The 20,083-nt window shown below is 36.6% G+C and overlaps 1 long non-coding RNA gene across 11 annotated transcripts in view; it reads left to right on the plus strand.

Moving 5' to 3' along the window:
* The window catches only part of LOC106016894 (uncharacterized), a 313,059-nt gene that overhangs the window by 77,461 nt on the left and 215,515 nt on the right, over positions 1–20,083 (plus strand). For 3 of the 11 annotated variants that reach the window (XR_011809727.1, XR_005266052.2, XR_011809726.1), the window contains exons 2-3: positions 8,270–8,388; positions 9,723–9,791. This is a non-coding gene — a long non-coding RNA (uncharacterized lncRNA). Of the gene's footprint in view, positions 1–2,651; positions 2,725–7,070; positions 7,890–8,269; positions 8,389–8,593; positions 9,313–9,372; positions 9,552–9,722; positions 9,792–20,083 lie in introns of those variants that run through there. The other 8 variants (XR_005266054.2, XR_005266056.2, XR_011809728.1 and 5 more) reach the window with 6 other exon arrangements.

Here is a 20,083-nt window from a genome sequence, read left to right on the forward strand (position 1 = left end):
TTACTCTAAATTCATCTTTCCCAAATCATGAAATGACCGTAGGAGAGTGTGTAAGAACAGCTGCTTAAAAAGATGGGACAAGATAAGGGCTCTGGGACTTGGATTGCCATGCCAAAGGATTGCAGCACAATTTTTTCTGCTTCAAATACAATGCCTTAAACAGCAGAAAATTGTATCCCTTTTGTTTTTCAATATTCAAGGAACTGAAAATACCTGCACTAAAAAATGTCTAGTTACAGGGCCTTAAAGTAATTGGGATAATGAAAGGCCCAAAAAAATTTCCAGCAAGACTTACTCATATTTTGAGTAGTCTGACTCAAATCTCTTTCTAAAGGTTATTTACTCAGTTTTTAGGCTACAAAGAGGACAAAGGAACTTGCAGACAGTAGGGAGAGGAGCAGACATGCGGATTAACCTCTACAATTAAATGATATAGTCATGGTGTTTTCTGTGGCATTAGAGCTGGATCCTCTTAGGTATTTCTTGCCAGCTCACCAAGGCTGACTTTGTAGTTCTTGGTGTAGCTCAGAACTATCTTAAATAAAATCACAGTTTTGAGTTTGAGAGAGGTATCAAACATTAAATAACCCAGAGAATGAAGTCCATTCTCTTTCCCATGTAATGGTACTTTGCGAAGTTGTGACATAGGTATATTTTCAGGCATTCTTGTATCAGAGTACTGGACAAATACAGCTCCTCATAAAGGTACTGTTTGTAGATGCTGATACATGAGCAGGTACAATAAGGATGAAGTACTGAAGGAAAGCTGCCATCAAAGCATATGAGTTCAGGTGTCCCCATGATCTTTCTCACCGGTGTGCTGACACATACTCCAAAGGTTCATTCTGACTGATATGTCATTTACTGAATCATTGTACTCAGTTTGTGAAGAAATTATAATAGTCAAGATGATATTTGTTTTTCTGATTAGGGAGAGGCAGAAGTGATTTCCCTGGGTTCTTTCATTTATCATTCTTTGCTCAAGCTGGGCAGACTTGGCATAGCTAGACGTGACCTGATTTTGATCCCTGCCAAATTCCGTTGACTGTGATAGAAGGAAGTGCTTCAGGAAATGTGTAGCTGAGTGGCGGGACATAATTACTCTAGCCACTCAAGCTAGTTATGCACAGTGTCTCTTAAAGATAAAAACAATTTCAGTCTTTAGCTTGTTTAGTGATTTTTATTTTTTTTCCCTGCAAGCTTCCAGACTTGTAGTGGGGTGATTCATCAAGTACAGCAGAAGTTGCACAGACTATGCAAAAGTAGGAGTGAAAGTCTTTGACTATTTCTCAATGTAATTCCATGTCCTGTCTAGCCATCATCTTTAAGGTCTTAATTTGAGAGGGTTATTAGTAAGAGATGTGTAATCAGTTATCTGAAGGTTACATATTTTTAAAATTGTCTGATGTACTGATGAGAGAGACTATCTGATTCTGATTATTACTGAGAGATTTGTATCCTTGTTGCTGATACAAAACCAGCCTGCTGTGAATAGAAATTGATAGTAGCTCTTTGATTAGAAGGTTAAAAGCGTCTTTGCCTAAAAGTGCACTTACTGAAGAATGTTTAATTTACAGTGACTTTCCCGTCCAAAGATTCAGACAAGTTACCAACCACATTGGTTTTGTCAAATCTCATAGGCTTTAGGTATGGTTCTGCTTTAAAAAAAATAACTGTAAAAATGGTATCATCATACCCCATCTTTTCCACTGCCCTGTTGTTATGAGTGTGTTCAGTTTACAGCTGCTTTCCCTAAAAACAGGCCGATTCATTCAGGACTGTGAGAATCATTGTGACTTTGCGATTTATGTGTGATTTATTTACACGTTCTGTGAGAAAGCCAAATTTGGACACCCTAAGTGCAAACATTCAAATGGGCATAGTTTTACAGAGTTGAAACAAAGATCTTCCATACTACTCTGTGGCCTCTTCTAGATGTGGTTTGTGAGGAACCATTAGCATACATACATACTAATACCAAGAAAAAAATCTTTGAATTCCAGGAAAAATCTTGGAAAATTGTGAATCACACTTCTCTCTTAAAGAAAAATGCCTCTGTCCTAGAGAAGGGTTGTAGCTTTGCAAAACATTTCCTTGTTAGTTTAAAGGCTTTCTAAATGATGTGCTGCTTTTGTGGAACTGCTTTTTGAGTTGCCTAACTCTGCAATGCCTTAAAACAGGAGCTGAATTGCCTTGTTCAAGGCTATAAGTTACTGGAGGTGGTGGAAACGTAGGTGTTATGGTGGTAATGTTAAGCCCCCTTTGTGGATCTGTTCCATAATAAATAATTCTGTCAATGATGCGGAATATTGTAAAGAGAACCCCAGTCTTCCGCCAGCTCTTTTCAGCCTCCTGATGCATGATCCTATTTCGTAGGTAGATAAACGTTTGTTCTTGCCCCTCAAGGGATCTTCCTTACAATTATTATGTATGCTTTGCATTTATGCTAAATGCCTTAACATAATCCAAAAGATTACTTTGATTCTTTAGCTGGGTCGTCCTGGTCCTTTATAACCTGTGTTTCATTTGTCTGTGTGCTCAGGACAATTTTTATTTCAAATACTACAGGAGAAAAAAAAAAAGTGTGGTTGAAAAATATGATGGTGTATCCTTGTGCCAGAATTTAAGTCAAGTCAGTGGTTAAGAAGGCAGTTCCTTCCAAGGTCTTGATGCAGGCTGTTGGCTCATCAATGAATCCCTTCTCTTCTAACAGATTTTAAAAAAGTAAGATATAGGGGGTTGGGGGGAGCTTGTAAACTCTGTGTGTATCAGCAGTGTAAGTCATGTAGTTTAAAATATTCTGGTCCCTGTTAAGACTGTCAGCAAAGCGCAGAAAGCTGTTTCAGTCTGATAAGGACATACATAAGTGAAACAGTCTATGCTAAAAATAAAGCAAGTTTTACTGAATTGAGGGGAGTTTGCTGTGAGATAACCCCAGGACAGTTTTATCACTGCTATGCAAGTGTTCAGTAGAAGGTAGAAGAGCTCAAGTCTTTTATTCCTTTCATGCTCAGCCAGATGCAGACTTACCCTTTCACCTGGAGGTGATTTCAGCTGTGTTTTTTTCTTTTTTTTTTTTTTTTTTAAATATACATTAAATCACAAATCTCTCTTCTGTAACTTCCTGCTGAGAAATGGTTCTTCCTTTTTATACTTAAAGTCAATGTACATATTTCCAGCCATTTCTTGTTATACGCATGTCAAAAGCTGCTAGAATTAGTAATTTGACCAAGATTGTGATTATTTTTTAAACCAAATTAGTATTGTTATTATTTTTTTAGTTCTGCAGAATATTAAGTGTATACTGATCTCTTACGATGTTCATGCTGAAATGCATTCTTAATTTTACCAATATTTCCATGAATTTCTGCCAAAGAGAATTAGGCTTTATAGTGTTACAACAAAACAGACTGCTCTACATAAATGTCATAAAGTCAAAGTGATGAAGCTTGTCAGAATACTATCTAGGATGTAACTCTACAGCTGAGATTACACCAAAGAGTGAAATCACTTTCAGATCTCACTAAATTAAATCAGATAAACTGTGGGTGACTGAATAGAATGGTTATGAGTAAAAACTTCCTTTGGATTTTTATTTTTTTTATAATATCCGTGTGTGTTTTGGCTCTCTGCTGTGAAATTGTTTAAATAATTGCAAGCTGGACAAACTTTGCTTCCAGAAAGTGAGGAAGACATGCATATATATATATATATATATGTATGTATGTATAATATAAATATTTTTAAGAAGCATCAGTTCAGTTTATTACTCATCTGAAAATGTTCATTCAGATTTAAAGCAAGCATATGAGTTTTTAATGTCATGGTTGAATTTCTTCCAGCTTATAGAGAATGATCTGTTAAATTGTTTTAATTAAAGATGGGGAAGAAAAAATACAGTTCTGTTTTGTTACTTAAATTACTCAAAAATTGGTAAATAATACGTATTTAATGTATCTATATCTTGTAAGTCCATATTACATACCTCAGCTTTGATTTCACCTTCAACCCTTGGGCTGAATGCAAGATCAAAGGTAACATCAGTAACATACAGTTTATCATAGAACATAGGTGTAAGTGTGGTAGATAAGAAGCCAGAAGGGGACGAAGAAGGAAAAAAAAAAAACAATCAACAAAACCAGAGTAGATGGAGTTAGCTCCAGCTCACTATATTTTAGGGTAAACCATTCTTACTGCTCCTGAATCCATTAAGCAAACAACTGGAAAACAGTGGGAGATGGTGACAGACCATTCCTATAATTCAGAACGTGACAGATGAGTTATCATTTCTAATCAGTCGTTTCTGTCCCTTGCTGCTTAAGGCACTTCTTGAGGTCAACTGATTTTTTTTTATTTCTTTTTTTTAGTGTTTATAGAGTAATTAAAATGTTTTTATTGCAAAATAATGATCAGAAAGAACAAAGTCACAATTTGTCCTTAATCTTTTTATCCTAACACACATGGTTGTTTATCACACCACAGCTCATTGATTTGTTATCCTAAAATCCTTATGTTATTGTGGTAGCAAGTAGCGCTCCCACACAGCAGCAGAAAAGACCTTGCTTCTGTAGTTCCATTCTTCCAGTTTATTTAGAAGTTCCAGTCACGTAAATAAATAAATAAAAGGGTGGAAGGAAGAGGGGGGGAAAAAAAAAGAATGAAAAATGAAAGGAAGAAAAAAAAAAGAAGGAAGGAATAAAGGAAAGAGAAAGAAAGAAAATAATAAAGAAAGGAATAACACAGACCACCGATCTTCCATGTGTATCAGAAATAAAAGGTCAGAAGTCAAATGCCTGATACCAGTCTGACACTGGATGGTAAGAAACTTCTGGCAGAGGTACCAAAGGCAGAACTTAGATTTTTGCATAAATAGCAGAGCTAGTGGAGACATCATATCTGCAGCTAATCAATTTGTGGGAGGCAGCAGCTGTTAGAAACTGGTTTAGTGTAATTCCAGTTTCTGAAGATGTGACAAAGTCACAGGGTGACAGCACACCATAGGTAACTGCTTTGACAGGCATCTTTGTGAATTTCTCACCAGCATACCAAGCCTTTCATTTAGGAAGAAAAATGCACTACCCTTGAAAAGGTGTGAGCCTCCTGAGGCCCAGAGTGTTGAAGCAGCCATAGGAATTGCTCTTCCAATGTGCATGAGCACAGAGCAGGCAGAGGAGCTTGGTACCAGCACAGGTGATCATTTGCAGAGCTCTTCCATCTTCCATCCCTCCCTTGGTGTGCTGCAGCATTGTGTGTCTGTCTTCCTGAAGGATATTCTTAGGAGTGTATTCCCAGGGTGGAGTATTTGAGTTTGTGCTTTTCTGTGCTTACTTCATGTGAGGCCTGTCCTGAACATCACACACTGAAGTGGAGAGCGCTAGGGTCTCTTTACAAGAGAGGACACCTCTCTAACTCCCTTCCCCAAGGGATACATATATATTTTGTTGAACTTTTTGGTAACAATTTAGACATTCTGAGTACAAATAATATCATACTTTTTTTTTTTTTTTTCCTCCCAGATGTGGTTGCATGAAACAGATCTATTTCTGCAGCCAGTCCCAGGATCTTACAAAGGTCATGTTTCTTCTCTTATTTTGAAGAATCCTGACATAGTTGAGGTACTGGGAAAAGACCTCAAAGCCACTAATTAATATTCCAGAATGCTAATGGTGTAGCATGAGGAGGAAAGTGGGTTACTAAAGGAATGGCAGTAATCACTCAGTAACTGAAGTTGGACCACAGCTCTGCTATAAATTTGAATTTTGATACTATACCGCCATCTCCACCCCTGCACCCACAATATCTAGCTGGAAGAGAAATCTTGGCATTCCTGAAATTTGGCACACTTAATCTCGTCGTAGAGAAGATTGTTAAAAAACAGGGAAATAGGTTTAAACTCAGGAGGAAGAAGGGACATGAAGTCTTATTGGCTTTAGGATTGGCAGGATTTGAGCAGTGTATTATGAAAATTTAGTTGCCTTTGGTTTGCTTGTCCCTACCCCCCAGTGGCAACTGTTTGCAAGTGTGGGAAATACAGTAAACATTACATCTTGACACACATTATTCTGGCCTGTGCTCTAATTCATCTAAAATGCAAGTGCTCTATTTGAGGACTGTGCATGGCCAGTGCAGACTGAATCTACAACAAAGTATCTATTGAATTATTTCAATCCTCTCTTGCACATCAGAGAATTAGTGTGTTTTTAAGAGGCCTTACCTGAGTGTTTTACAGATATCATAAACTCAGTATCTCATAATTTAATCATCCTGAAGCAAACATTCACAATTTCAACCAGAATAATCCACATTTGCAAAGAATTAAAGAAGTGTGAAAAGCTGGAATGTGACTTGCAGGAAAGAATTCCGGCTTTGATGATCTTAAGAGGACATGAAGTTTCTCTAATCTAATTCATTAAATGATTAGCATGGTAAAATACTTTCACTTTTAACAAGTAACTGCTCCAGTAATAGTACCTTTTTGGAGGGTGCTGAGAGAGAGAAATGTGTATGTGTATTTCACTAAGTCCTGGAGGTCTCCACTGAGATTGTGTTATTTGTACTTGACGTACTGTGGTAAAAAAAAATAAATATATATTATGATTAAAAAAAATTAAATAAATCACAGGTTCCAAAACGTGAAGAGATGTGGATGACGTATCACTTTTCCTCAGTCTACAGATTTTAAAGACAGACAATCCATAGAAATGGATTGTCTGCTAAATCGTGAAAATGATCTCAGGTCTCCCATGATGTACTGCACAGATTATACCTCAAGACTATTTCTCCTATGACTGCTTTCAGTCCTTTTAGAGAGATCCTCAAAATAAGGATCTTCAAGTGCCAGGAATTTTCAGACAACCCCCAGTGTCATCAAAGAAAGCAAGCTTCCCATGAGTTTGTATACTTTGTGTCACTTCAGTATTAGACTTCCCTGGGAAATTTGGCCACTAAACAGATTGAAATAAACATTGAAGCATTTTGAAAATGTCATTGCATTTTTATTTTTTATTTTTTTTTAATAATCTTGTCATGTTCTTGGCTTATAATATCAATAGCATGACTTGGCTGTGTTTTATTATCTTTGTCTCATGGAGGAGAAGCCCATTTTAGAATTTTGGGAGAAGGTTAAGAGGCTACAAAAGGTTGGTTTTGAGTGTATAAATATCATTATGTGTTCTTATAAACACTGCTAGATTTAAACTGATGTCCCCTAAATCCAACTGCTGGGTCACGGAAAAACATTGCTTTCATGGTAGAAGAACCAGGAAAAATGCAGAAGCGGGGGGAGAGAGTCAATGTGTTTGGGTGAATTGAATGGAGATTTCCTGAGGTCACATAGTGCAAGGATTACAAGCAGGGTAGGATATTGGAAGGTCATGAGAAAGCGATGTAGCTATAACCTGTTCTGATAGAGTGAAACATAAGGGACAGGGTATGCATCTGCTGAGGTTCAGTGTGTAGTTACACTGATTGAAGAGGAAAGGCAAAACACATATATATTTTTGTCTTTTTTTTTTTTTTTTTTTTCTGTTCCTTTTGACCTTCATTCTTCTGAGACCATTTTTAGAAAGCTTAGTCATGGTGTGCCATTAACAAGAGATTTCCTGGGAGTTCTGGGACTTTCTGGGTGTTGCAACTTACATATTTGTTAGGGAAATGTTTTATTTGTGAAGCATCTTTGAGTAGTCAAGTTAGTGTTCTATTTTTGAGCTAAATCTACGCTCATGACAACATGAAACTATTCTTGCCATATCATGTCATTTTCTCCTCTTTAAACGTTCCTTGTGACTGCGGTGACTTGCCTATTGTAGAAGAAATAACTTATATTCTACTGGTTGGAGTTTTGAAGAAATGGCAAGAAAAATGTGTCTTGATTAAAAGCTACTGTAGCTGTATGTATGTGTGCTATACGTTTTAAATGCTTATAATTTGATGGAGAGAAAAGAAGTTACAAGAAAGGAATGTTTGTTATATTCTTTTACAGAGAAGCTCTATCCCCAGACTGGTAGGAAGGAGTCAGTTTCAGACAGACAAGACTTTTTTAAAAAAGTCCCATAGATATTTATAATTTATATAACATATTTATATGTTTTAAATTTTATTTCAAATCTACTTGGCAGTATATTTTTAATTAGCTGTGTTTGTTTGTCTCTTAGGAAATTAGAACTATGGAATTTTTGGCAGCCTGGCCATTTCATTCATTAAAATGACAGCTCAAATTCTAATACTGAACATGTTGCTACCATCAAATTTTGATGTGATTTTTCCTCAGAAGTCATCAAAGACATACAGAAGCATGTGTATAGCTGCAGATGCACATGACTATTATCTATCAGTGGGAGTTGCTACAGTGTTTTCCCTGAACTTCAAGACTACTCAAAAATACTGTTGGTGAGAGCTCTGTTTTCCTCCTTGTCTCAAACCTACATAAATAACTGTCCATTTCAGCACAAAAAGCAGGGAAGACTGATCATGGGGCGAAGAAGGGAATGTCAAACAAGACCCGCAGGATTGCTCATACAGATATTTTTTTTCATTGGAGATTGTTTGCATTGGGGTGCCAAGAATTTTTAATATGCATTAAGACGAGCTGTGTGCCTGCCTACTGTCTGCATAGTCAGATCAGACTTGTACAGTTTTGGTATTACAGATTACAGCTGGTTTGTTTATTATAACACAGCTGGGTTTCTAAAGTTTGCAGTTAAAATTACTGCAAGCAGTGGAGTAATATGTTGCTTTTCACAGCTTTATGCTGTATTTCACAGGAGTTTTTAAGTTGTTCTGCTTACACATTTATTTATTTATTCATTTATTCATTCATTTATTTATTTATTTATTTATTTTTGAGGTATAGGTGCAAGAACAAATAGATGTCTGTTTATTTGCATAAGGGGAGTTAGTCGCTTTCTGGAGCCAAAACCTCAGGGGTGGGCGCTGTTTGGCCTCAGTGACTTTAAACTGTCCTAGCAATGTAAAAAAGCTATTTGTCTGAATTCAGTTCTTATTTTGACATGCTGTTGCTTTTTTTTTGCTTGTTTGTTTGTTTTGCTTTCTTTTCTTTTTATTTTAAAGATGCTGACTGCAGTATAGAACAAAGTAGTCTGTGATTGTCAGTACTGAGTTGGTAAACATAAATGACTTGTTTTATAGAAGAAAATAAAGGCCCAGTGGAGGTTAAATACTGGCTAGGAAATTCACTTCTCCTCCTCCTTCCCAAGGCTCAACTTCAGCCAAACACCCTTCCTCCCCCCCTTCCTAGTCTCAACTCCTTTTTACCACAGGTTACACTTAGTCTCTACAAATTCCTCTGGCAAGGTGAGGATTGGTGCAGGAGCCTGAGGTCATGCATATAGATTTCAGTCTGCTCATCTGTGCTTCTTGCTGGTGTGCTGCTCCTGTTTTAATTCATGTCCTTGCCCTTGTGCTGGTCACCTGTGGGCTGCAGCCCCCCAGTGCTGTCCCCTGTCTTGGCGGGTGGCAGCTGGGGACCTTGTTCCAGGTCATGCAGTGCTGCAGGCCCTGGCTGCTGCAGTCCTGTCATTTTATTGGAGAGGGTGGGTTTCACCTGGTGTGTGCTGATGAAGACTGTTTTATAGGACACTTACAATCTTCAGTGTTTGTAGATAAGGAATTGCTCCTCAGCCCCTCTCAGAGACACATATGCAAACAAGTTGCCTGAGGTCTGCTCCTCACCCTGGTTAATATCTAATTATTTTGCTTTACAGATTAGAAGAGCTTTAACAGAGGAGGCTGGAAGTCTTGGCCTGAGTGACTACTGAAAAGATACCTGAAAGGTAGGAGACCTTCATCCAAATCTCTGCAATGAATTCAGGCATCAATGATTTCAGCTCAATTCTTCCACATCCCACTTGATTTTTTTCTAATCAGTTAGTTGGTCACCATCATGAGAGTCTGGTTGGATGATCTAATTGCTTGATTTTAGGAGATCTCATTTGGAAGTATAGTCCATTGTCCAGCTCAGAATATTCCTGGAATGCTAATGGCACAAGTCTATCATGCAGGTGTATTTCAAGCCAAGGAGGGATGTGCTGGTGTTTTCAGGTGCTTCCAGAATGAAGTGAATATCTGTTTCAGGTATTCTGGAATGCACTATTGGCCTTAAAGGATTAAAATCCTGTTTTAAGTATTGATGAGTGGGGGTATATGTATGGGGTACATTTAATATTTTCATATTAAAATAAATAAACTAAAAAATACTGTGGAAGAATAGAGTTCTTTTGAGAAGGCCAGATGACAGAAAAAGCACCAAGGTCCCAGATATTTCTTTATTAGAATAGCTTCATGATATCCCTATTTTGTGGTAAGATATTGTATCAGACATAATAGATCAATAAAAGTTGCTAAAGATGTAATTTACTTTATCTCCTGTAGAAATGTCTGGCAAAGATCTTTGTGTGGGGATGAATATGCTCATAGGAACTGCTTTGCATTTCTTAGTATTTCCAGTTTATATATGTAACTTAAAAGAGCAATGTGATTGTCCATCCAGAAGGTTGTGGTAGCTGCAGTTCAGTGCACTAAGGTCACACACACAGCTCCTGTCTGTTAAGTTGACAGGGAGGGACAGTGCAAATTTATGACTTTTCTCTGATATTTTGCAATGAAATTTTTAAGTTTGTCAGAACACTTGTTTCTCTTATTTTGGTGTACTGCAACGAGAATCCTCTCATTTTCCCTTGATTAGAATATACCAGTTCTGACTGAGATGCATTTAAACAATTATTTATTCTCTTATTCTGTGTTACTTTCAAAGCACTCACATTAAAAAGTAGTACTGTGTCATGGTTACTTCTTGTTATTCTTACAGTAGATATATGGTCAAGGTAATTGTAGCCCTTGCTCAGAGCTTCCTTTGGTGACTGACTTTTGCAAAGTGCTAAATATCAGTACTGATAAACTAAGCTTTAAAACACCTCCTTAATAAGACCGAAATCTATGGGACTACTTGTGTGCTGAGTTTGTGATTCAGTAATTTGTTGTACTTTCAGGTCAAAATGCTCAGTGCTTTGCAGCCTGGCTTACTAAGCACTGATAATGCAAGTTTAAAATCTTAATTTAAAGATTAGCTGGACAAGGCAAGATTTCTATCTGGTAATGCAATCTTCTTGTGATCCTCTTTTCAGTTTCCAGTGTAATGTTTGCTTGCTGATAGGCAGAAGTACATCAGGACCGCATATTAAATGAAGGGCCACCCAAGTCATAGGATAATGCATCGACAATGCGCTTGGCAAACAGATTTAGCTGGTTTTTTTTTTTTTTTTTTTACAGTAAGTCCTTACTGTATATCATGTATAAACACAAACATGTCTCGTGCTTAGCATGACTCATGCTTAGTTATTAATACAATCCTGGAGATAAGGTATTTGACAAGAACATGCTTTTATGCATGCTGAAACTAAGACGGTTATATAATACCAGTAGTAGCAAACAACTTTTTCAAATTCTCATGGAAACCATTCAGGAGTGCTAAATGGATGCCAATTTCATTATCACCTATAAGGAGGCAAACAATGAATCTTTGTAGGCTCACAGGCTGTGCTCAGAACAGGAGGCTTAAGTGCATCAGCCATTAGGTAAACTCAATCAGGCTAGTGCCTGTCAGATGGAATATGTCTGTTAACAAAGCCATTAAGAGTACTTTAAATGCTAGTTAGGACTTTTGCAAGGAATGTTTAGGTGCTGAACATAGGAGGATGCAGTGAGCCACACAGTAAAATTCTTAGTTACAGTGGGTATGTAATAGTCTTAACCATTGGTCGCAGGACATTTTTACTATGTAAATAAGTGTTTTTATGTATATTTTACAGATCTCAAAATGAATAAGTTAAGGGCCATGATCAAAGGGAACAATAAAATTTTAAGATAAAGGAAGGAAGATGCTAGAGAGGAAGAGATGAAGTACTGAAAATGTTTTTTAATTGCAGTGTTTTTATGGGGAAAAGTTTTCTGATGAACCTAGTTTTAAATAACTATTAACATTGCAATTTACCAAGTTAGCAATTTTATTTCATAATCTTAAAAGCTCTTCTGAGGATTTCTTCCTACAATTCTCTTCAGTGTTTCTAATAAAGGTTTTTTTATTTTATTTTATTTTTTTTTTTTTCCCTGAACAATTTGTTGAGAAACTGTGTGAATGAACAGGATCAGTGAACAAGGATCTTCTTTTTGCTCAGTTACAACTAACACTTAAATAGCAGTAGGAAGAGGCTGATTTTGAGTGAGAGGAGACCCTAGATGAAACCCTGCCCTGAGCAAGGTACATTCTGGAAAAGATCTGCAGTGTCCTTTAAAGAAATCACTAGAGAAAAGGTGTCCAGATTAATGATACGATCTACAAGTGTCTTAATTCCTATTGCAGTCCTTTTATGCATGCATAAAAGCATTCCTATTATTACATTCTAGTAATAGTACCTTTCTACTCAGGAGTGCAAAATTGGAAAGTTTTTTTACACCTTGGTACGCTTTATAAATGCAGAACTTTTCACTAAGATGATAGAGAAGAAAGTGCATTAGATCAATGCCTTCTTTTTTGCTCTGTACAACTTGAGGTGAAAAAATTCCTCCTGATTTAGGAAGGATACAGACATCTGTTATTCAGACAAACAGTAACATGGTGAAGAAGTCAAAATTTTAATGTTTGCAGTCTCTTACTTCAGTGGAATAGCTCCTTCATGTGCTTCTTGAACAGGACAAGCAGAGCACAACTGAATAATACCTGCAGTGCTCTTCATGCAGTTCTGCCCAGAAGAAGCTCTTTCTTCCTGGAACAGCAATAATAAAGACTTTCATCTTGAATTTATTTCCTGACAGCAGTTAGCTTTTACTACTCAAACAGAGCATATTGCATTCGATAGAAGTTGTTCAAAAATGTTGCCAAGGAATAAGGATCCAACCTGCTGAACTTTTACAGATGCGTTGATATCCATACGCATCCCTCACACATTGTGATGTTAGCAGTTATGTTTAATAAACACCAGATTGTCCTGTGGAGATGTGATTTCAGTTTAAACTTTTTCTATTCGTACTTATTAAAATGGGTAGCGGGACACTATTCCTTTACTGTAACACTGATTCTGTAATTTGAATCTAATTGTGGCAACTGATATCACTCTTCTCAAGTGAAATATTATAGTCCCCTCTTTACAGACATGGAAACATAACTAGAAAAAAATTTAATTTGTAGCAGGTGCTGTACAGCTACTACGTGATAAAACCAGGTGCAGAACTTGATATCCTATCTTTTGGTTCTATGCGCTGACGCAGCTGTTCGTTAGTAGCACCTCCACTAACCAGAAGAGTGGGAAAAGTTGTGGGTGGGATTGCTCTTTCATTTCCAGGGTTTTCCAGTGGCAATTCTGCCATACCAACTGTATGACATGTCAGCCTTTAAAACATCATCATGCAAGGGAATTTCAATTACATTTTTGTTCCTATTTGTTTTATTTTCTCAGGTTCTTCAGGGAAATTATTTTCTTTAAAACTCCCAGGATTAGAGAGGAGCCCTTGGTGACAATTTATTATAAGAACCTTCTTTTCATTGTTGTACATTAGACAAAGTTTGAATATATTTGTTGTATTGCAACACCTAGACATTATGAAATTATAAAGGAAGTAAAGGGGACAGCATAACTCAGGTAACATGTATTTCATAAGAACAGGAGTGTCTCATTCTGAGGAAGAGGTGAATTTAGAGTCAGATAAGGACTTCAGCATTAAACTCTTCTTGCGGTTTAGAATGAAGGCAATGTTTAAAAGCTTTGTGAACTTGCATTTCATTCTAGCTATACATTGCCATGTAAGTATAAAGCAAAGTTGTAAAAATCTCAACAATTAACAATAAAATTTAGATTCCGAGGAAGAAAAGAGATGATGGGAGACAGAACATGTAAATTAATGAAAACCACAATTTTCTTGGGTTACAGTTATATTACTGCAAATAACATTCCTAGTAAAGCACCTCAAAAGGACATCTGCCACATGCTATCAGGACCTTATGAATTAACAGTGCGGGCTGAACAGGCTGAAGTTTATGCAGGCATCTGATTTTTTTTAAAGTATAGTAGGTTATTAAATGGTTCTCCAATAATCTAATTTTAAAAAATGAATTCTATGTTTTGATATATTTTGTCTGGAAAAACAGGTGGAATTTGATGGATCTAAGATTTTATCTACATTGTGTAGCTGTTGACGTGAGTTAGTTACAGTGACAGCTGTTTAATCTCTTATTGTTATCATTGGAGTTTAGAGAGCAATTTATTTGACCAACTGTAGGAGTCTACTTTAGAATGAGCTAAATTGACCGCATTGATTTTGTTGATTAGATCTGTCGATTACAAAGGGAATCTAGCTAGCTCTCTCTGCTGTCATCTGCAGCACAAATATTAAAACTGGGCAAAAATGAGTTTCCTACAAGTTGCCACTTGAAAAGGCTGAGAAAATTTATCCATTAGGTTAGAAACTGAGCTAAAAATTCTTGTGTTTCATGCACACTCTAAATATTAACACAGCATGCAGGCATTATGGACACCAGGATTCAGAGAGTAAAGTAGGGAGGGCCAAAAGTCTGTAACTTCAGATTGAATTTAAATTTTGACTTGCGCTGTAGTAAATTACTTCATAAGAAATCCTCATTTCAAATTAATTCTAGGGTCGTCTATTTCAGTCCCCTTCTTAACTCAGCCAGAAGAACCGTTCAGACTTTTATTCCTGGAAGACCTGCCACAATTATGTGAAATGGGACTGAACTATTTTCCTCAGCAGTCAGCCAGATTTTTTTTTTTTTTCAGTTTTGAGCAGGAGATGCTAATTTTAAGACCGCTTTCTGACTTGTTACCTTTTCCCAGGGATTTGACAGACTCATGGTGCTCAGGCTGGACTTCCAGCTTACATCTTACTAACTGCAGCCTAGAGAAATACAGAACATTTAGCTGTTGTAACATGAACACGTTCTTATTCTGTCAGCACTGAGGTAAACAAAACTAACAAATGTTTTTGAAACTGAGTTTTTCTTCTTCAGAAACATTCAAGTAGAACCATGTAAAGGGAGCAGAACACATTTTTATTTCGAAGACATTGGTCTTATATTTCCTGGAAAACTTGTAATCTGTAAGGTTTCAAGACTCTCTTGAAGCTTTCAAAAGATTCGCAATTCTTTTCAAAACTAGCATTCTTACGTAGGATCCTCCTCTAAAATTGTAGTTTATATGCCTGACCTTTGAAGCCACCTTATTATAGAACTCTGGCTGAAACGCTGATTGTGTAATCAAGTTAGGATTTGGTTTGTTTGTTTTTCTTCAGTTAGTCATGAATGCATTAGGAATGAACTAGCATGGCTTGTGATGACAGATTTAATATGTTGCTGTCCTCCAGCTTTTTCAGGGTTGTGTCTGTGTGTATGTTTACAAGTACATATGTTTGTGAGAATTCATGAGGATACAGTCTAGATTTTTCATAGCAAGAAGTCAGTAGGGTCTCTGTTGGAGAATGCTTATGTTTGCCTTTGGTTGTCAGTGTTTTTATTTAGCCACAAAATAGAATTACCTGAAAAATGTTTTACTTCAATTAAGAATTTTGGTGGAGGTTCTTAGATCAGTTCTTAGGACATCCAGATGAAATGAAATTTTGGTGTTTGCCCCAGAGTTTACCCCTTGCATTCCTTTCCAGAAGGCCAAAATAAATTTAAACTTTCCTTAAAAGACAGAAGGTAAAAAACAAGCAACTTTTAAGAGTTCATGCTTGCATGGCAGTAGTATATAACAGACTACCTCCTTTCGTTGCCCTCTTCTGCTATGTGTGTCATGCTCTGTGTCAAGGTTTTACTGGTGTAAAATGCATCAGATATGTTTCAAGGTCTGTTGTTAAAACCTAGCCCCGTGTAGGAATGCCTTTTTATTCCTCATGCCAAATTTTCCTTGGAAGGAAAGTTCTACGAAATACATTGTTGACTTATGTTTTCAGTCTTGAATGCCTCTTTTTTTTTTTTTTTTTTTTTTTTTTTAGGTAGTAGATCTATCTCCTAGTGTTTACTGTAGTAGCTGTTATTTTACCACAGATCTGTTGCAGAGTACATGTGAGATAGGTTGGCAGCAGTTTCTGTCAGCTGCTCACATGATTTATTTTCATTTTCTTGTGTGTCTGTCTAACTGAAATTATGTTGTAGCCCAAGCCAAAATTCATTATGCTGAGACACACATGGTAACATTATGGTTATCTCTTAGTATTACTGGAAATCATCAAAGAATGCGTGATGTGTTTTGAGTTCTTCTCTGTCATAAATTCCATAACCAATGTGACAATTGATGTAAAACAAGATTATTTGCAAAATGTGCGTCACCAGAAGATAGTAAAAATTGCTCATATTTTGTACTTTCCATATTTGAGAAACTCGTAATTTGTGCTTGCTCATATTCGTCTGTGTCTGAGCTAGTGATGACAAATGAAGAGCAGAAGTAAAAATGCAGCAGCACTTACCTGGAATTGCAAAGTAAATTTTTCTGCTGGCACAGACTTGTGTGCCTTATTTTGCTTTCCATTTCTAGGTGCAAATGAAAAATGTAAAAGGAAAAATGTCACGAAAAGGATTTTTTTTTTCCACTCTTGACTTTCAAATTCAAGCTTGGAGGCTGTCTAGCATTACTTGCTGATCACAGGTTGTTGAGTTCTGTGGATGACTTTGATTGTGATCCCATTGTTAGTGGACTGTATAGAAACTTTGAAACTGAAGAACGTTCTCAGTAGAAGAAAGAACAACTGAACAGGTATTGCAGCTTCAGTTGTCCCTTCACAAGTAATATTTCCATCCAGGTGGACATATGTAGTAGAAGGCAGCATGTAGTAGGCTTGATTGGAAATATGTGTTTTGAGTTTGAATTGTGGGTGTCTGTTCTCATAAATGTTTTCTAAATAATATTAATAAAAATCAATATTTAATTAAAATAAATAATAATAATTATTATATGTATACATTATATATTATATATAATAATAATAATAAAATGATAATTTAAAATAATATTAATAAAAATAATTATCTACACAGATAATTATGAGAATGCTTTTTGGTTATCAGATCCAAGACTGCATACCTATCCCATTTCACAGCCTTATGTCAAAGCCAGATACATGTGTCTGCCAGTCCTTCCCCCATGCCTACACATCATTTCTGTGCAAATGAAATCCTATGAATGGGCTGGGAGTCAATTGCCACCACATTGTATCATGTCCCTGGGCTAGATAATGGGTGAACAGTGTTTCAGGGATCTGGAAGGAAATGGATTTCAAGTCTTGATGTAGATTTTTCTAAAGTCTTCCATGGGTGGAAGAAAAGTGGGGAATGGTAAAGCAGAAGCAGGGGAGAAAAAGACAAATGGGATGCTGTGGAAAAGAAATGAAGGTGAACATGCTGGACAGTAGGTTATTGACATGAGGGTAGTAGATTGTGTGATTCTCTCTTTTCTATGGCTACTGTTCATTGGACAGTATATATGGACAGAAGTAACAGAATGTGCACCACTGAGTGATCTGATAACACCAGCAAACCAGAGGGGAGCTTCATTTCTTGGTGCTTCTCCTTCTGAAAGGAGGGCTGCAGGGCTCCCACTCCTTCTCCAGAAGCTCAGGGCAATTGGTTCTTTGATGGATTGCCTCAGGGCTTTGGGGTTTAATTTACTATTGATAATTATAAAAGAAACTGCACCAAAGGTTTAATTCTCTACATTACTATCACTGGATTTTTTAAAAAGTAAATTCTAGACTTGGAGCAAGAACTCGTTTCTATAACAAATTGTCACCTGAAAAACAGAGGCATTTCTGTCTTAGTGAGGATATGACCCAGCAACTAGGGATAAGGACTGGCTGTTTTTTCAGTTTAAATTCAGTATTTTGTCCTAGAAGGTACTCTGCATACTTTCTCATCATTTTTACACATTAGATGCAGTGCCATACCAAGATCTGCTGTTAACAGGAGAATGTCAGCTTTCATTTAGTAATACTCTAGTTCTGGTGGTCTTAGGAGAGGAAAAATACTAGAAGGTTAACAAAATCTATTAAATTAACTTGTTTTTCGCCAGATTTGTAGTCTCAGAGTCATGCTTAGCTACTTGGAGTTAACAATAATATATATTACTTCTATATTTTCTGTAGCTGATACTTTCTGGTGTTGCACGTGATGTCACCAAGTATTGAGATAAGATCTATTGTCCTACCAACTGTATCTAACTGTATCCAACTATTGACTAAATACTTTCATATTGTAGAAGTAATACACAGCTTAGAGGTTGCTCAATTAAGGAAAATTAGACTACATCATCTTATTTATCTTATTGACTTAGAACAATGATCAGTGGAAACTCAGCATAATATACTTATCTGTTACGAAATTATCCTATGATTGTACTCATCCAAAAGAAAAAAAAAAGTAATAGACTACTTAAAGGTCATCTTCCGGATAGGGAAGGCTATAACTCAAGGAAAAGAACCAAAAACATAAGGAAGATCAAACGTTTTTGTGATGAATATTGGAAATATATTTTAATTACGCTTAGTGATATGTTATTAATCATTTCCTATCTTCCTATAAATTTTTCCCATCTTGCACAAACTTCTGAATTCTTTGGCAGATAACAAAACCTTTTGTAGTAATGATTGCTAGCACTAGCAAATATTTAAGAAGTTCTGACACTTACAAGAGGTTCCAGGAAATATTAATCCAGTTGGATGTTTAAAACCAAACATAGCTTTAAAAAAAAAAAAAAAAAGCAGCTGTAGCTGCTGGAGTTTTTCCCCAAAAATGAGACAGTGAAGTGAGCAGATGTGTAGAGGGACTGAATTAATGTATTAGATCTGATGTAGAGACCAACCTGTAACAAATGATGGGAGAGGAAAAGGAAGTGGGAAAGCTACTGCATCTTTGTCTTCAATTGGAATGGGTTACCTAGGGTGGTGGTGTCATCTCTGGGGGTGTTTAAGGAAAGGTTGAACATGGCGCTTAGGGACATGGTTTAGTGGGTGACATTGGTAATAGGGTGATGATTGGACCAGATGATCTTGGAGGTCATTCCAACCTTATTGATTCTATGATTCAACAAAGAATTCCCTCTAGTGTTTGCTGTCCTAGTTCAGGAGATGGGGAAAGGTACACATTCAGTTATTCAGTGTTATATTCAGTTAGGTCTTCTCAACTTTTACAAAAGTACCTGTCCCAAAATAATATAAACTGAATGGGATTCTGAGAGATTATTTGAGCTATCGGACTGTCAAACATACAGGATTTATGGCTGTAGACAAACCCTCCATAGGCCAAATTAAATGTCATCACCCTAAAAAAGTCAGACACATTTATCTGTCAATTACAGAAACAAAGAGTTTATTGTGAGTAAAATCCTAGAGACCACAGAGTCACATTTCCCATTAACATTAGCCTGAATCATAACTTGTAGAATCTGACCCAATGCTACAATTGGCCTAAGGTATATGTTAATGTTAAATTTGTAACTCTTCATTGACTTCAGCTGTCCTGGACAGATGTGAAGTTGTGTACACAGACCTTAAAACAGAGATAAAGTCTGCTTATCTGAGTGTCTTTGACTGTCTTGGTGTGCTGGAACCAGTGAATGAATGAGAAAGACTGGGGTAGCATGGATGAGAAGGTGGGACTATCAAGCCTTTTAGAGAGTAATAAATTCTGGGGTGGGACTATCATGAAAATACCAAATTGCTGGGAGAGGTAAAGAAAACTTTTGCCTCCTTAGTAGCACAATTCAATGCAGCACATGTTCATGCAACAATCAGACTCATCTTCCCCTGCAGCATTTACAAATCAGTGTAGAGGCCCTTATGTAGCAATCCGTTAGGTGAAAATCATATACCATCACGAAGTCAATGTACTCTCATCTGATCGTTTCAAAGCCAGTAAATGATGTTGGTGGGGTATGCTCTTATAAATGTGTTCAAATTAAATATGACAACAAGTGTTAATGAATGACAGAACTCAATTCAATACACAAGCTAAGGTAAAAGTATCAGGATTCTCCAAGGGAATTTACACATTCTGAAATCTATTATTAAC

Source organism: Anas platyrhynchos, chromosome 5 (assembly GCF_047663525.1).
Source record: "Anas platyrhynchos isolate ZD024472 breed Pekin duck chromosome 5, IASCAAS_PekinDuck_T2T, whole genome shotgun sequence".
NCBI lineage: Eukaryota > Metazoa > Chordata > Aves > Anseriformes > Anatidae > Anas > Anas platyrhynchos.